Source organism: Dromiciops gliroides, chromosome 1, assembly GCF_019393635.1.
Source record: "Dromiciops gliroides isolate mDroGli1 chromosome 1, mDroGli1.pri, whole genome shotgun sequence".
Lineage (NCBI taxonomy): Eukaryota > Metazoa > Chordata > Mammalia > Microbiotheria > Microbiotheriidae > Dromiciops > Dromiciops gliroides.
Window position 1 is genome coordinate 588,492,181 of NC_057861.1, and position 16,188 is coordinate 588,508,368.

Genomic DNA, 16,188 nt, shown 5'->3' on the forward strand with positions numbered 1-16,188 from the left:
AATGGCTCATAAAAACATAATATATTAATGGAACAGAATATTATAGTGCCATATGTGGAAATATGGGGGGAATCTATATGAAATGATGTGAAGTGAAATCATCAGAACCAGAATGATGTTCTCATTGACTATAATGCTATTAGAGGGAGGGGGAGGGGAAAGACAGAGGCAGAGAAACAGAGAAAGGAAAGGGGAAGGGAAGGGAGGGAAAGGCAGGGGAGGAAGGAGATGGGAGAGGAAGGGAGAAGAGGAGAGAAGAAATAAGGGAAGGAAAGGGAAAAAGAAGGGAGAGAAGGAGAGAAGAGAGAAAGGAATGGAGGGAAGGGTTGGGGAAGAAAGAGATCTGAGGGGGAAGGGAGGGGAGGAGAATAGAGGAGAAGGAAGGAGAGGGAAGAGAAAAGAAAGGAGTCCTGTGTGAACTAGTACAAGTCACTTCCTGTCGCTGGGCTTCCATTTCCTCATCGATAGGACTGAATTAAATTATCGCTAAAATTTCTTCTAAATCTCTCATTCTCCATCTCTCAGGATCCAAGTGTCCGGAGCCAGTAGAGTGATGGGCCAGCCTGAGCTTTCTAGCAGCCACAGAGCACCTCAGCTCAAAGGAGAAGGTTGAGTTCTCACTGAAAATAGCCTGGCGGGGTTTGCTAGGGTGGGTCACTAACACAGGCTAATGGAAAACACATTTGGGATTGGGGCTCAGCCCATGTCTTTATGGTTCCTTTGGCTGCTGCTTCTTGGCTAAGGGAGAAGGTCCAGGTCCAGGTCCAGGTCCAGGTCTAAGGCCTGGGCATCATTCCCTGCTTGGGGCACATATATTTACATTCAGTCTTTTCTTTCTCTAAGTACCATGGTTGTCAAGAGCAACAGTAATGGAATAGAATATTAGAGCTAGAAGGGACCCTAAAGATCATTTGCTCTAGGATCTAGAGCTGGGGTCTATAAACAGTGGATAGAGTACTGGGTCTGGAGTCAGGAAGACCCAAGTTCAAATCTAGCTTCAGGCATTTGCTAGCTGTGTGACCCTGGGCAAGTCACTTAAGCCTCAGTTCCCTCATCTGTAAAACAGGAATCATAATAGCACCTACCTGGAAGGGTTATTGTGAGGATCTAATGAGATAATAATTTTAAAGCACTTAGCAAAGGGCCTGGCACATAGTAGGTCCTACATAAAGGTTAGCTATCATCATCACCACCACCACCACCACCATCATCATTACTGAACCTTTTTGCCTCAGATTCCTCAATTGTGAAACAGGGATAATAATAGTACTTACCTTGAAAGTAATTGTAAAGATCAAATGAGATGATATTTTTAAGGGGAAAAAAAAAGCCCTTAGCACAGGGCCTGGCACATAATAGGCCCTATATAAATGCTTCCCCTTAAATATATTTTGATAACCATATTTTAATATGCTTGGCTTCCTTTTTATAATCCTATTTATTTTGTACGTTCAAAAACATTATTCTGAGAAGAGTTTTATAGGCTTCATCAGACTGACACATGCATCCATCTCTCTCTCTCTCACACACACACACACACACACACACACACACACACACACACACACACACGAAGTTAAGAAGCTTTGATCTGATTTCATCATTTTACAGATGAGAAACCTAGGTCCAGAGAGGGACAAGGGATTTATTTATTCAAGGTCACACAGCAAACGTAGGCCCAGAGTTCCCTCCTGTTCTCCAGGCAGCTGCTCCAACCTCTTTCATTATGCCCCTTTGTCCTTTTCAAAGTTCTATCAAATATAATATTTTGGGGGGGAGGGGCAGTGAGAGTTAAGTGACTTGCTCAGGGTCACACAGCTAGTAAGTGTCAAGTGCCTGAGGTCAAATTTGAACAGGTCCTCCCGAATCCAAGGCTGGTGCTTTATCCACTGCGCCACCTAGCTGCCCCCTATCAAATTCAATATGAACCAAGGTTCATCTCAAGTGCCATCTCCCACAATCCATCGATCAACAAACATTTATTAATCATCTACAATTTGCCAGGTACAGTTAGGTGCTAGAGATACAAATACAAAGAATGAAATGATCTCTATTCTTATTCTAAGATGAATGTATAAATGTGTATATTATATGCATATATGTGTTTATATAGGTATAACAATATGTGTATATTATATACATTATTATATATGTGTATATATAATGCATGTTTTCTATATGTATATATTATAAATGTGTATAAATGCATGATTAATGTATAAATGGGTATATTATGTATATTATCATATATAATACATATTACATACACACCTATATATACTCATAGTATGTCTATAATATGTATATATACATACACATAGTATATACACACGCACACATAGTATTCATATATACAGTAGGCCTTTCCTGATTCTGCCTGTCATTAATTTAATTCAATTTAATAAATATTTATTAATTGCCTCCTGTGGGCCAGACACTGTGCTAAGTGCTGTGGATTCAAAAAGAAGGAAAATACAGTCCCTGCCCTCAAGGAGCTTACAATCTAATGGGGGTGGGGGGGAAGAACATGACAACAAATATAGACAAAGCAGGCTATATGCAGGATTAATAGGAAATCATTTTAAAAGGGAAAGCACTGGAATTAAGTGGGGTCAGAGAAGGCTTCCTGTAGAAGCTGAGCTTTTAGATGAGACTTAAAGGAAGCCAGGGAGGTCAGTAGGTTGGAAAGGAAGAGAAAGAACATTCCAGGAATGGGGGACAGCCAGAGAGCCTGCTTGGAGCTGAGAGATGGAATGTCTGCTTCGTGGAACAGTCAAGGGGCCAGTGTCACTGAATAGTAGAGCACCTATTTGGGAGTCAAGTGTAAGAAAAATGGAAAGGTAGGAGGGGACTGGTTATGAAAGGTTTTGAAAGCCAAACAGAGCATTTTGGATTTGCTCCTGGCTGACATTTGTGTGTGTGTGTGTGTGTGTGTGTGTGTGTGTGTGTGTGTGTGTGTGTGTGTGTGTGTGAGATGATCAGACTTGCATAAATCACTTTAGTGACTCAATGGAGGATGGGTTAGAGTGTGAGAGACTTGAGACAGGTAGACCCACCAGCAGGCTATTGCAATAATCGAGGCATGAGATGAGGAGGACCTGCACTGATGTGGTAGCAGTGTTAGAGAAGGAGCTACAAGGCCTTGACAATAGCTTGGATATATGGGGTTAGAGATAGTGGGGAGTCCAGGATGACTCCTAGGTTGTGAGCCCAGGGAACTGGGAGGATGTTGTGCCCATCCCATCCAGTTAGGAGCCAGAGGGTCCTTTGGGACCCCACTGCAATGGGGTTACAAAATGGTCCCCCTTGGGGGCCCACTTCAAGGGCCCAGGACAAAGGTCCATTGTTTATACTTTCTCCATGGGATGCTCCCCACAGGTCCACAGCAGCTTGAGGGGGGTCTTGATGACCTCTGTTTCCCTGGTCCAGTGAGAAGAGCATTGAACTTGGCAGCACAACACATGGTTTAAATCCTAGCTCTGCTACTTACAACCTATGTGACTTTTAATTTTTTTTGTTTTGTTTTGTTTTGTTTTTGTTTTTGTTTTTGTTTTGGGGCAGGGCAATGGGGGTTAAGTGACTTGTCCAGGGTCACACAGCTAGTAAGTGTCAAGTGTCTGAGGCCAGATTTGAACTCAGGTCCTCCTGAATCCAGGGCCTGTGCTTTATCCACTGTGCCACCTAGCTGCCCCCTCTATGTGACTTTTGAAAGCCACCTCCAGATCTGTTCCCCATCTGTAAAATAAAGGCATTGGAGCGGATGACCTTGAAGTTCCCTTCCAGCTGAAGACCTTCGACCCTACTTTGTGCTTTATTTGTATTTCCTTATCTTTTCACATGTCATCTAATCCTCTACCTCCCCTGAGCTGCTACAGAGCAGAAAGGGTTTATCTTTATGTCCCTAGTGCCTCTCTGTATCTGGCACATAGTAGGTACTTAACACATTTTTATCCAAATGAGTTCCACTAAAGAATCCTAGGGAGGAAAATAAGGCAGTTGTGGAAAGAACCTAAGAAAATTGTGGCCTGGGGAGTCAGGAGAATTTGTTTAGATGGCACCTCGGAAGGACTACAGCTGCATGACTGTGCCAAGACTTAGGCTGCCCTTGCTCAGAGTAATTCTTTCCACCTCTCTACCCCCATCCTCCACCACTTCCCCACTTCCAAGTTAGCTCAGAGATGGGTGGGAGGGGGGGAGGTCTCTTTCCCACTGATTTTTGGATGCTGACTGAAATGGCTCTGGGGGAGGGGGGGGAGGAGGAGGGGGAAATGGGTGGGTGGGGTGGGGGTATTTGCCTCATTGAGCTAAAATAACTCCTCCCTCTCCAGCCCAGCCAGGACAGGGCGACAGAAAGTCCAGCATGAGACGGCTGCATTTTTGGCCTTGCCCAGAAATGTCAGCCCATCCACAGCAAACAAAGTACTGGCTGTTTGTTCTCGTGCGTTCTCCCAAGTATGCTGAACAACTCTCCCCTCACACACAGAGGCAGAAGAGAGGGGAAGGGTTGAGGGGAGGGGGGCAGGAGGGGGAGAAGACTTGAGGATGGGAGAGTCGGGTGCAAAACATGCAATTAAAATTCCTAATTGACTATTTTGGGGCCTTGCCCCCCCAACATACAGAACATTCTTTGACCTTGGCTGAGTTGGTATCTCTCTATATTGGGCTCTATGGGACCCTCCCACAAGCACTCCTGTTTCTCGCCTGCCCCCACCTCCCTCTGGGTCATGTGTCCCAGAATGTGATGGAAGAACGGAATCCTCTGTGTACCATCAGAGCTCTCCCCAACAAAGTTGCTTGGAATTCCCTCCCCTCCCAAAGGAACGACATAGGGCGTTGGCACTGGCTGGCACTCACTCGTGAGCTCCTTGTCTGCCCGAAAGCTGAGTGGGGTATGAAAGGGGAGGTACCATCTGGAAAACATGTTGTCTGCCTAGCGTTACCCCATCCAGGCTGCACCCAGGCTGGACTTTGGGCCTGGAGTCCTATTCCCTGGGGCTAGATTCATTCGACCAGGGTTAGTATTTCTAAGGGTACTGAGCCTTGGGCATCTTCAGAGATGGGAATGGGGGAATGCTGTCAGAAAAGTAGAAAAGGGCTTTTCTAATCTGTCTGGTCATTGTTCTCTGACTGTACCTCACCCATCTCTAAGAAACTGGGCTCTGAGATGTTGTTCAGTCTTGTCCGATTTCATAAGTCCATTTGGGTCACCCTATTTTTCTTGGCAAAACTACTGGAGTGATTTACCATTTCCTTCTCCAGCTCATTTTACAGATAAGGAAACTGAGACAGAGAGTCGAACAGCTAGTAAGTGTCTGAAGCCAGACTTGAACTCTGGAAGATGAGTCTTCCTGACTCCAGGCCTCACACTCTATTCACTATGCTACTCTATCCACCTAGCTACTTTGAGGTCTGAGATACAGACTCCTTCAAAAGTCAGTAACAGGGCAGCTAGGTGGCACAGTGGATAGAGCACCTGTCCTGGATTCAGGAGGACTTGAGTTCAAATATGGCCTCAGACAGTTAACACTTACTAGCTATGTGACCCTGGGCAAGTCACTTAACCCCAATTGCCTCACCAAAAAAAAAAAGTCAGTAATTACTATCAATCAATCCATTAACAAACATTTCTATGTACACAGGATAGAAAGAAAGTCAAATATAGTCTATATGCTGAAGAAACTTACTTTCTAATGGGAGGGAGAAGGGTAGAGGGAGACATGTATTTAAATAGGTTCATACAAAATTTATCCAGAGTTGATGACTGGTAACTTTAGAGAGGAAAGCTCATCAGTCCCTTATTTGTAAAATTAGAATATTATGCTAATCTCTAAAGGGTCCTTTAAACCCTTCAACTCCATTCTGTCCTGTCTTTATCCTTCTTGCTCTACTGAGGTGGGGCAAGTGACCAAGGCAGGAAGGGTTGTAAGATGGACCCAGGAGCTTCTAGGATAAACTTGGTGAGGGATGGAACCAGGAAAGCTATGAAATTGATCTCTTTGGAGAGGGTGATGGTGGTAGGGAGGTCCTTAAAAATGCGAGGGAAAAATGTCTAACTTGGCTAATGTGTTGGTTAGTTTGAATTGAGTCTTCCCTCTTTTCTATTTCTTTGTTATTATCTGTTGTGGGATGACTCTCTGACTGGAGGAAGAGGGAGAGATACATCACAAAATAAAGAAAGAATATAAATTCCCAGATGGTAGCAATTGTTTCTTTTTCTTTTCTTCCTTCCTTCCTTTTTTTTTTTTTAAATCTCTGTGCCTACCAAGGTGCTTGCCACAGAGTAAGTGCTGAATAAAGGGACCCTTTAGAGACTTTTTTTTTTTGGTGAGGCAATTGGGGTTAAGTGACTTGCCCAGGGTCACACAGCTGGTAAGTGTCAAGTGTCTGAGGCTGGATTTGAACTCAGGTCCTTCTGACTCCAGGGCCAGTGCTCTATCCACTGTGCCACCTAGCTGCCCCCAAGACTTTTAATTTATATACAAACAAAAGATAGCAATTAAAATTGAATTTGGAAGTAAGAACTATTAGTCGTGGAAGGGAGGCTTGTGATCCTGCCTGATGAAAGGAAACAGAATATATTGACCTAGTCTTCTACATCCCAAGTACCTTCTTGCTTCAAGATTCAGTTATTGCATGGCATCCATTTAGAAAGAGCAAATCAACTTCTCATTCTACCTCCTGTCTCTTGTGGTGGAGGAGGATAAGTAAATCTCACAATAATACCAACTCTGAGAAGATGCCTCTCCCCACTCCTTTGAAGACGATGGGCAGTCCACAGGCGTGGAGCATTACCTATATCAGTTATTTTCACTGTATTAATCAGTTTTGCTGGATTTTTTACTCTTCTCTTAAAAAAATATTTGTTTAAAAATAATTTTAAAAATTATTTGTTATAGGGATGGCTTTCTGGGGGGAAGGGGTGAGATTGATACAGGGGAAAATTTAGGTGATATAAAAACCTATTTTTAAAAAATCACCCCAGGAGATGAGAAGCTTGTGTTGACACATGGGTCTGTCTGGAAACCAAGGTTCTTGCGTCCACTCCTGACATCCACATTTCTCATAAATCCCAGGTCAGGTTACTATTCCCAGAAAGGGCCTCCCAGAAGGCATCTTTTTTCCCTTTCTGCAGTTCCCCCCAGGGAGAAAATAATTGTGCTTCCTACCTCCCACTTTCTCTGCCTCCAGATTCCAGGAAGAGTCCTCCCTTCCTTACTCCCCCACAATTCCTTGTTGTACTAGGCTTATGCACACCTAGAGTCCTGCCCAGGAGTTGTAAAGGTAAGCAAAGAGGAAATTCATTTTGTGGAAGGATCTTAAGTGTAACCCTGGAAAGTCAGCCAGTCAATAGGTATTTATTTATCAAGTGCATATATACTATTTGCCAAGCACTTGAGATACAAAGAAAGGCAAAAGACAATCCCTGTTCTCAAGGAGCTCACAGCCTAAGGGAGCAGATGCTAAGCAAATGACTATGTACAAACAGGGTAGCTAAGTGGTGAAATGGATAGAGTGCTGGGCCTGGAGTCAGGAAGAACTGAGTTCAAATCTGCTCTCAGACTAGTTGTGTGATCCTGGGCAAGTCACTTAACCCTATTTGCCTCAGTTTTCACATCTGTAAAATGAGTTCGAAGAGGAAATGGTAAACCGCTCCAGTACCTTTGCCAAAAAAAAAAACCCCAACCAAATAGGATCAGGAAAAGTAGGAAAGGATTGAAGAAAAATGTACAAAAATTGGAAAAAATCACAGAAGGAAAGCAGTGGCATTAAGGGGGATTGGGAAAAGCTTTATGTTGAAGGTGGGATTTTAGCTAGGACTTGAAGGAAGTCAAGGAAGGCAGGAGGTGGAGAGCAGGGGTGTCTTCTTGTATGAGGAACACCAAAGACGCCAGCAGCACTGGATCACAGAGTAAGTGAGGGGGGGGGCGGAGTAAGCAGGTGCCAATAGAGGTTGGGGTTCCGTCCGGTCCAATGGGAGGATCCCAGCTGTTTGGAGTAAATCAGAAGACTCCTCGCGTCTGTCCCCCTATGAAAAGGAAACCCAAGCCTCCCTAATGGACAGCTGTGTGACTAGGGCAAGGGGGGGGATGTGGGGGAGGGGGAAGGGGGCGGGGAGTGGAGCCGAGCAGGGTCCGTCAGCTAAACTGATCCCTAAACAAACAAGGGACCCTAGAGGCAGCTTGTGAGAACAGCTGAGTTGGTCCTTTAGGTAAATATGCGCCATCTCATCCTCCCTTTCCTTAGGGGATCACAGATCCTATAATGCTGCAAAGCTCAGACCTCAGAAACACCTAGTCTCCCCCCACCTCCACATTTTTACAGATGAGGAAACTGAGGCTCAGGGATTTGCCCGGGATTTCACAAACAATGAGTGTCATAGTTGGGATCTGAAGCCGGGTCTTCTGACTCAGTGCTCTTTCCACTGTACAATATATAACTGAGTCCCTTCTATTGAGGGCACTGACGTAGAGGAGACTACCAGTCCCCAGAGCTCCATGGCCTATACTACCTCTCTCCTCCATCTAGAATTACAGGATGTTAAAACTCCACCGGACTTAATAAATCATATATTCTAATCCTTTTTTAACATAAAAAAAGAAAGTGATGGGGGCAGCTAGGTAGTGCAGTGGATAAAGCACCAGCCCTGGATTCAGGAGGACCTGAGTTCAAATCCAGCCTCAGACACTTGACACTTACTAGCTGTGTGACCTTGGGCAAGTCACTTAACCCCCATTGCCCCGTAAAAACGAAAGGAAGGAAGGAAGGAAGGAAGGAAGGAAGGAAGGAAGGAAGGAAGGAAGAAAGAAAGAAAGAAAGAAAGAAAGAAAGAAAGAAAGAAAGAAAGAAAGAAAGAAAGAAAGAAAGGAAGAAAGGAAGAAAGAAAGAAAGGAAGAAAGAAAGAAAGTGGGGGGGGGCAGCTAGGTGGTACAGTGGATAAAGCACTGGCCCTGGAGTCAGGAGGACCTGAGTTCAAATCAGGACTCAGACACTTGACAATTGGGCAAGTCACTTAACCCTCATTGCACTGCAAAAAAAACCCGAAAAAAACCCCCAACCCCCCCCAAAACCACCACCAACAAAAAAACCTCAAAAACCACAAAAACAAAAACAACCAAAAAAGCCCTCAAACAAACAAAAACAAAAGAAAGTGAGGCCCAGAGAGCAGATATAGCTGAGGGAGTGTGTCTTCTTTGGGAGGGGGGGCCGAAGAGGGGTGCACAGGGGAGAAGGGAAGGTTTTGGACCTGTGATTTTATGGGTGTAGGGAACTCCCCGTGTGGAGTTGCTTTTCTGTTGGCACTTCCAGGACAATTCGTTTTAGAGTGTGGCCTAGGGCACTGCAGTGGAGGTTGAAAGACTTACTCATAGCACAAGATTAGGGAAGAGCTAATACTTTCCTCATCTGAAATAAAGGAATTGGATTAGGTCATCTCTTCCAGGTCTAAAAAATGTTATGATGCTTGTAAGCAGCAGGACCACAACTCAAACCCAGGTCTTCTGACCCCCATTCAAATGCTTTTTATTACACAGATTTTTCCCTACTCCTACAACTTGAAAAGGGCTTAGCATAGAGAAAATACCCATCAGTCCCCTGCCCGTGCCCTTGTGGCTCAGGGCTCAATGCTGTCTTGTCATGCCGATAACATTGGCCAGGTGTCCAGGATTGGCATCCCTCTGTTCTGTTGGCTCCGATGACCAGTTCCAATTGACCACAAGGCTACTAACTCAGGGGTAACTCTGAAGAGTCCAGTGTTGTGTCCCTTCCCAACCCCTGCTAAAATAAAAGGTGGGGTTTGCTTATTTTAGACCAAGGATCATTCCCCTTCCCCTAATATACACACCCTCCTTTCCCCAGTGCTGAGAGAGTGTGGAAAAAGTAGGTCTAAATCTGGTAAAGAAATTAGGTCGAGAGGCAGACGTGAGGGGCCTGGAATTTCTGGCAGTCCTCATGTCCCTGGCTGGCAGCAGCACATGCCAGGATTGGTCACAGGTGACTGGGTGGGCTGGAGCCTGTCTGGTTTCAGGGAGGGGGGAAGGAATTGGGGAAATGAAAAGAAGAAGATGGGGTGAGAGGGGAATTCCCCTCGAGGTTTTCTGGAGTGGCCCATAGGCTGGACATCAGGTCTGGGTTTGGCAATAGAGATCTTTGCCATCCTGCTCCTGTTCCCAGCCCTCTGCAGTCCCTGCTATGAGTTATGAGGTGTTGAAGATGGTGATCTCAGCATAGAAGAAGGAAAACACAACAAAACCATGCCCAGTGTTTCCTGTCTAAGCCTTGGGGTGGAGGGGGGGGCGGGGGGGGGGGGGGGGACATGTGCACTCCTCAGAGCTTGCAAACCCAGTTCAGCTGTGTTCCACCTTGGCCCAAACATCTCCCCTACTCCACCCCCAGAGGATCTTGAGCTACTATTTATTGTATGCACTGTGCTAGGCACTGTGAGACTGCTGATGGGATATAGAACTGTAAGAGATGATTCCTGACCTCGAAGAGTTTAAAATCCTATTTAGAGAAGAAAACAAACACCCATAGAACCATGTCAGACACTAGGAGACAGAACATTATTGAGTGCCAAACTGTGGGGTCGGGTATAGTTAAGGAAGCCTTTCTGGAAGCGGTGGCACTCACTCTGGACCTTGAAGGATGACTATGCCTTAACATATCAGTCAATCAACCAAACAAGCATTTATTAAACACCTACTATATGCCGGGCACCTGGGAATGCAAAGACAAAAATGACACAGTCCTTACCTTTAAAGAGCTTGCATTCTATAAGGGAAGACAAGATAAATATGTGCAAAATAGATTAAAATATGAGGAAATTTCATAGGGAAGGCAATAGCAGCTAAAGGGACATGTTTTGTTTTATTTATTTATTTATTATTATTTTTTTTTGTGAGGCAATTGGGGTTAAGTGACTTGCCCAGGGTCACACAGCTAGTAAATGTCAAGTGTCTGAGGCTGGATCCAGACTCAGGTCCTCCTGACTCCAGGGCTGGTGCTCCACCTAGCCGCCCCTTGTTTTATTTTTTACATAGCTAGTAAGCAATCAGGACAGGGAACATTAAGCCCAGTAAATTTATAGGGCTGTTGGGGACTTATTCAGGGCATCCTGAAGAAAGGGGAAAGGTAATACTCAGAAACTGCTAGGCGGTACAATGAATAGAGTGAAGGGACTGGAGGGAAGATGACCTGAGTTCAAATACAGCCTCAGATTTTTACTAGTTGTTTGACCTTGGGCAAATCTCTTAACTACTGGTTGCCTCAGTTTCCTCAACTGTAAAATGCATTTAATAATAACACCTACCTCCCAGGGTGGTTGTTATCTAATGAGATATAAAGTGCTTAGCATGGAGCCAGACACGTAGTAAGCACTATATAAATGCTAGTTGTTGTTGTTGTTGTGGGTATCATCTTGTATTCCCCCTCTGGAGACCTATCAATGAGGAATTTATCTCCTCTGAGGGCACTCTGAATTTTTTTGTTGTTGTTTTTGTTTTTTTGTCGGGGCAATGAGGGTTAAGTGACTTGCCCAGGGTCACACAGCTAGTAAGTGTCAAGTGTCTGAGGTCAGATTTGAACTCGGGTCCTCCTGAATCCAGGGCTGGTGCTTTATCCACTGCATAACCTAGCTGCCCCTCACTCTGAGGAGTTATGATCAGCCTCTTCACGGCCCCCACTAGCCTCCCACCCAAAATACTAAATGATCTGTGTGATATATACTAGGTTTTCTCCTGGTTGAATTTGTAGGATCAAAATCTGGAAGGTTCAAACAGAAGGGACCCTTTTTTTTTTTTTTTTTTTTTTTAGTGAGGCAATTGGGGTTAAGTGACTTGCCCAGGGTCACACAGCTAGTAAGTGTTAAGTGTCTGAGGCTGGATTTGAACTCAGGTACTCCTGACTCCAGGGCCGGTGCTCTCTCCACTGCGCCACCTAGCTGCCCCAGAAGGGACGCTCTTAATGGCAGAGAAACATGTTCAAAGCAGGGGAGAAGTTCGTCCCCTTTTCATGTCATGGACCCCTTTGGGAGTCTAGTGAGGCCTAGGGAGCCCTTGTCAAAATAATATTTTTAAATGTATAAATAAAATACCTAAAATTACAAAAAAACCCAATTATATTGAAATATGGGTGTTTTTTTTTTAAGGTTCACAGACCCCCTCCCCCAGGTTAAAAACTTATATTCTAAAGTATCCAAATTCCATCCTCCCTCCCCTGATCTTTATGCCTATGCAAAAAAAGCAGGCAACAGATATCTATTAAGCACTTACTGTATGTTAGGAGCTTTGCTAAGCTTGGTGGGTATGGCTCTGAGTTAAAGGAGGGGAAGATTGCATAGATCTCCAGTCTCTTGTTTTTTGGGTTTTTTTTTGTTTTTTGTTTTTTGTTTTTTCCCCCCAGGACCTGGTCTAGAGAACTCCTGATGAGGAACTCCCTCTGCCAATGCAGAGCAACATGGTTTGGTCGTGAAAGTCACCTGGGGCACTGAAAGGTTAAGTGATTTGCCCAAGGTCACCCAGTCACTAAACTGGCAGATTTGGGACCCATCTTCCTGATCAGAGGCCAGCGGTCTAACACTGTCACACTGCTTCTCTGTCTTGTCTCTACTCAAGAGGAAAACAAAGCCCAGAACCAAAGCGGGAAGAGGGGGGAGGGGGAAGGATAGTTGAGTAACTCTGAGGACTCTGCCAAGACTATTCTCCCACAGCACCAAGTATACTCAACCCTATACTCCAGGTCCTCATCCTTCTTCCCTTCCCACCTCGGGAGTTCTTCCCTCTGTTCTTGCCATGGAACTGGAGAAGAGGATGCAGAAGGCACAGAGAGATAAAGGCGTGTCCCAAAGTGAAGCAGTTCTTGCCCAAAGCCAATCCCGATCCCTAGGATCACTCCACCTTGGATCCAAGACAGGCTGCTACTTGTTTCTCAGGATTCTGAACTTGGCAAGAGTCCTGAGCTTCTCATAAAAGAGGGGAAGGGGGAAGGAGGAGAAAAGGCTGGGGGAGTGAAGTTGTCTTAACCCCCTCCCAGCACCAGGGCCCCATGTATCTCTCAGATCATAAACTAACACAGCTCACATGCTGAGGCCTGAACCGGCAGCCCTGGCCAAACCCCAGGCAGCCCCCTATTCACTCCCCCAAACCACCCTGAAAGTTTATCACTTCCAGCTGCAAAATGTAGTCTGCCCTACTCAGGCCCAGGGCTCTGTGCCACCCCTTCACACCCCACCATATCCTTAACGCTTCACGGAGAAAAGAGGAACGCAGGGAAGAATCCTGCTGCCCCAACATTGACTCCTAGTCTCAACCCCTTATTTTGCTCGTCTGTGGAATGGGCTGCGGGGAAAAAGATGGGAAAGTTCTATTGGAGGCAGAGTGGAACCTTAAGGGGTTAATCGCTTTTCAGGGAGACAGACCAGGCCCTGTTCTGAGGACAGATTGAGTGGGAAGGGGGGGGGTGAGGGCTGCAGCCCACAGTGACAGGATTGTTCACTGGGCTCCCACACCAAAATTTCCTCCCCACCAGGCTGTTGTTTAGCTATAGGATCTGTCAACAAAGGCTAGGGCATCATGGAGACTCTACACTCCTCATCTTCCCTCCTCTAGGGCTTCCCCCCTAGGGGAACCCCCAAGTGCCCTCAGAGGACAATGGAACCACGGTCCTAGGCGGGAACTATGCTCATAATCTGTTCTTTTCTACGGATACTGACCTCCATACTTTTCTATCTTTCTTTTCCAACCTCACCCCACCCCAATATCTACCTGATCCACACCACAGATAGGATACATTTTCAGCAGTTATGGAAAAGACCACAGACTCATGGAGGGAAGAAACAAATATTAAGTGCCTACTATGTGCTAGGTACTATGCTAGAGGTTTTAAAAATATCTTATTTGAGGATACCAAAAGATATTGGACACAGGCTCATAACTAGGAATGGACAACATCATTTGGGAGTGGGGCATCAGTATCCCAAGAGATAGTACTGCTATAGCTACGGTTGTGCTGAGATGGCAGGGAGAAGGTAGGTCTCAGTAAAAGGGTTCCATGACAACTGTGTTACAGGTACGTAGATCACCATAAGAGGCTATTGGTTGTCACAGGGAAGAAATGCTCCCTCTAGATGTTGACACCCTGGAGCAAAGCCTGGTCGGCTCAGTACTCATTTTAGCTCCTTTCCCTCTCCTGAGTCACTTACCTGAGGGAGGGATCAGTTTCTAAAGTTCAGATCTGATTATTTCCCTTTCCTGCTCAATAAGTAGCAATGACTCCCTATTGCCTCTAGTATCAAAGATAAACTCAGTTTAGCTATTACATCTCTTCACAAGCTTGCCATAGTATAGCTTTTCAACCTTCCAACATTCTTGGCTCTGCTTCCCACACTCTACAATCCAGCCAAAGTGGCCTTCTTGCTCTTCCTCACATATTTCCGAACCTTTACACTCAACTTTGGTTGTCCTTTAGGCTTGGAATGCATTCTCCCTCACCCCAACCTCTCAACATCCCTTATTTCCTTCCTAACTCTGCTTAAGTGACACCTTCTATGGGAATCTTTCTTTTCTGATCCTCCTCAATTGCTAAAGCCTCCCTCCCTGGAAAAAATTACCTTGCATTTATTATGTATATAGTTTGTATAAACTTGCTCTTAGACAGGCTAAACCAGGTTGTGGGTAGCTGATAGGCCTCAAACCTGTCTAGGAGTTAGTGGGGTGTCTAGGCCAAGCATTCCACCCCCAGCGGGATGGGCAGATGAGAGCAATTTGTTCCAAGGGCTGTGAAAGCAGCTGAGGCAGGTGCTCTGGGGCATTAGAGCTTGGTCAGACATGAAAGAAGCCAAGGTTATCCATTGCACCCTGTGCTATCACTAGTCATCCCCGACTTTTGTACTGCCACTGGACTTCAATAACTCTAGCACTTTGTACAACTCTGCCCTCACTTAAATCCAATTCATGTGTGAGTCAAGAAATCCCCTTGTGATGTCATTGGTCCTCTTCAAAAACGAAGGACAAACAACAATTTGCTCTTAGTAGTCTTTGAATGTTCAGGCACTAAAAATCAAGAGACGTATGGGGTAGGGGTACTTTTCCCTATGGAGTTAATTCCTGCTAGACATTCAAAATGTCCTGACTTCTCTCTTGCCCCATCTTCCTTGAGTTCCGATTCTCTTCAGTCTCTCCAGTTTCCCCACAAATACTCAGTGTCATAGGCTCAGAGGTCTCTCAGTCAGGAATCACATCTGCCTTCTGGTTAAGCAGCACTCAGTTATCAATGCGTACTTCAGGGAACTTTCCCAGACCTTCCTCCCTCCCTCCCTTCTTTCCATCCTCCCTCCCTCCCTTCTCTCCTTCCTTCTTTCCTCCCTCCCTTCTTCTCCCTCCCTCCGTTCCATCCTTCCACTTTTTTAATGAACTTGTTTGTTTTTTGGCAGAATAGAAACTCCCTGAGGCCAAGAACCACTATGTTTTTTTACTTTACATCCCCAGCACAGAGTCCTGATACTCAGAATGTGCTTAATAAATGCTTTTGATCAGCTAATTTGCCCCTTTACCCCTTAATTCTCAGTAGCTTCCTCTGAACCCTGGGTCTGACAGAAATAATTGGGTGTTTGATACAGCATGGAAAGGGTGGTGGGGCCACATCTGTATGACCCAAAGCTAAAGGATTTCTGAAATTCCTTTGGACAGCTGGTTTAAGGGCCTTGAAATACCCCATTTCAAAGGCTTCTCTGACCCTTGTGAGACTCAAACAGAAAATGGTGCAGAGTCCAACCTGAAAGAAGAATATAGGCCACAATGACGTGGCCTCATGCATATGTACTCAAAACCTCAGTGGCTGCCTTGCCAAAGTCAACAGACTTTCAACAGCTACCAAACTTTGATAGAACAACTTCCCTGACCCTGCACCCCTTCATAGTGTGCTTTCTGCCTGCTCTGTGGCAAGGACAGAGCGGGCTCGGGGTTATTTGTGGGCACTGAGAGAAAATCAGGAAAGGCCCTTCTGGGACCGTGCTTGGCTGCCCTACAGCTTTTCCTAACTTAGGTCCTGTGGAATCTACTTTAAGGAATGATTTCACCCTTTTGGAAAGGACTTTAGATGCCAAGGAAGGAGATACTTTTGTTTGTAAACAGCCATTTGAGTCTGAAATGTCTACTCCCGGTTGGCATCCTTCCTTCCTTCTTCCCTCCCTCCCTT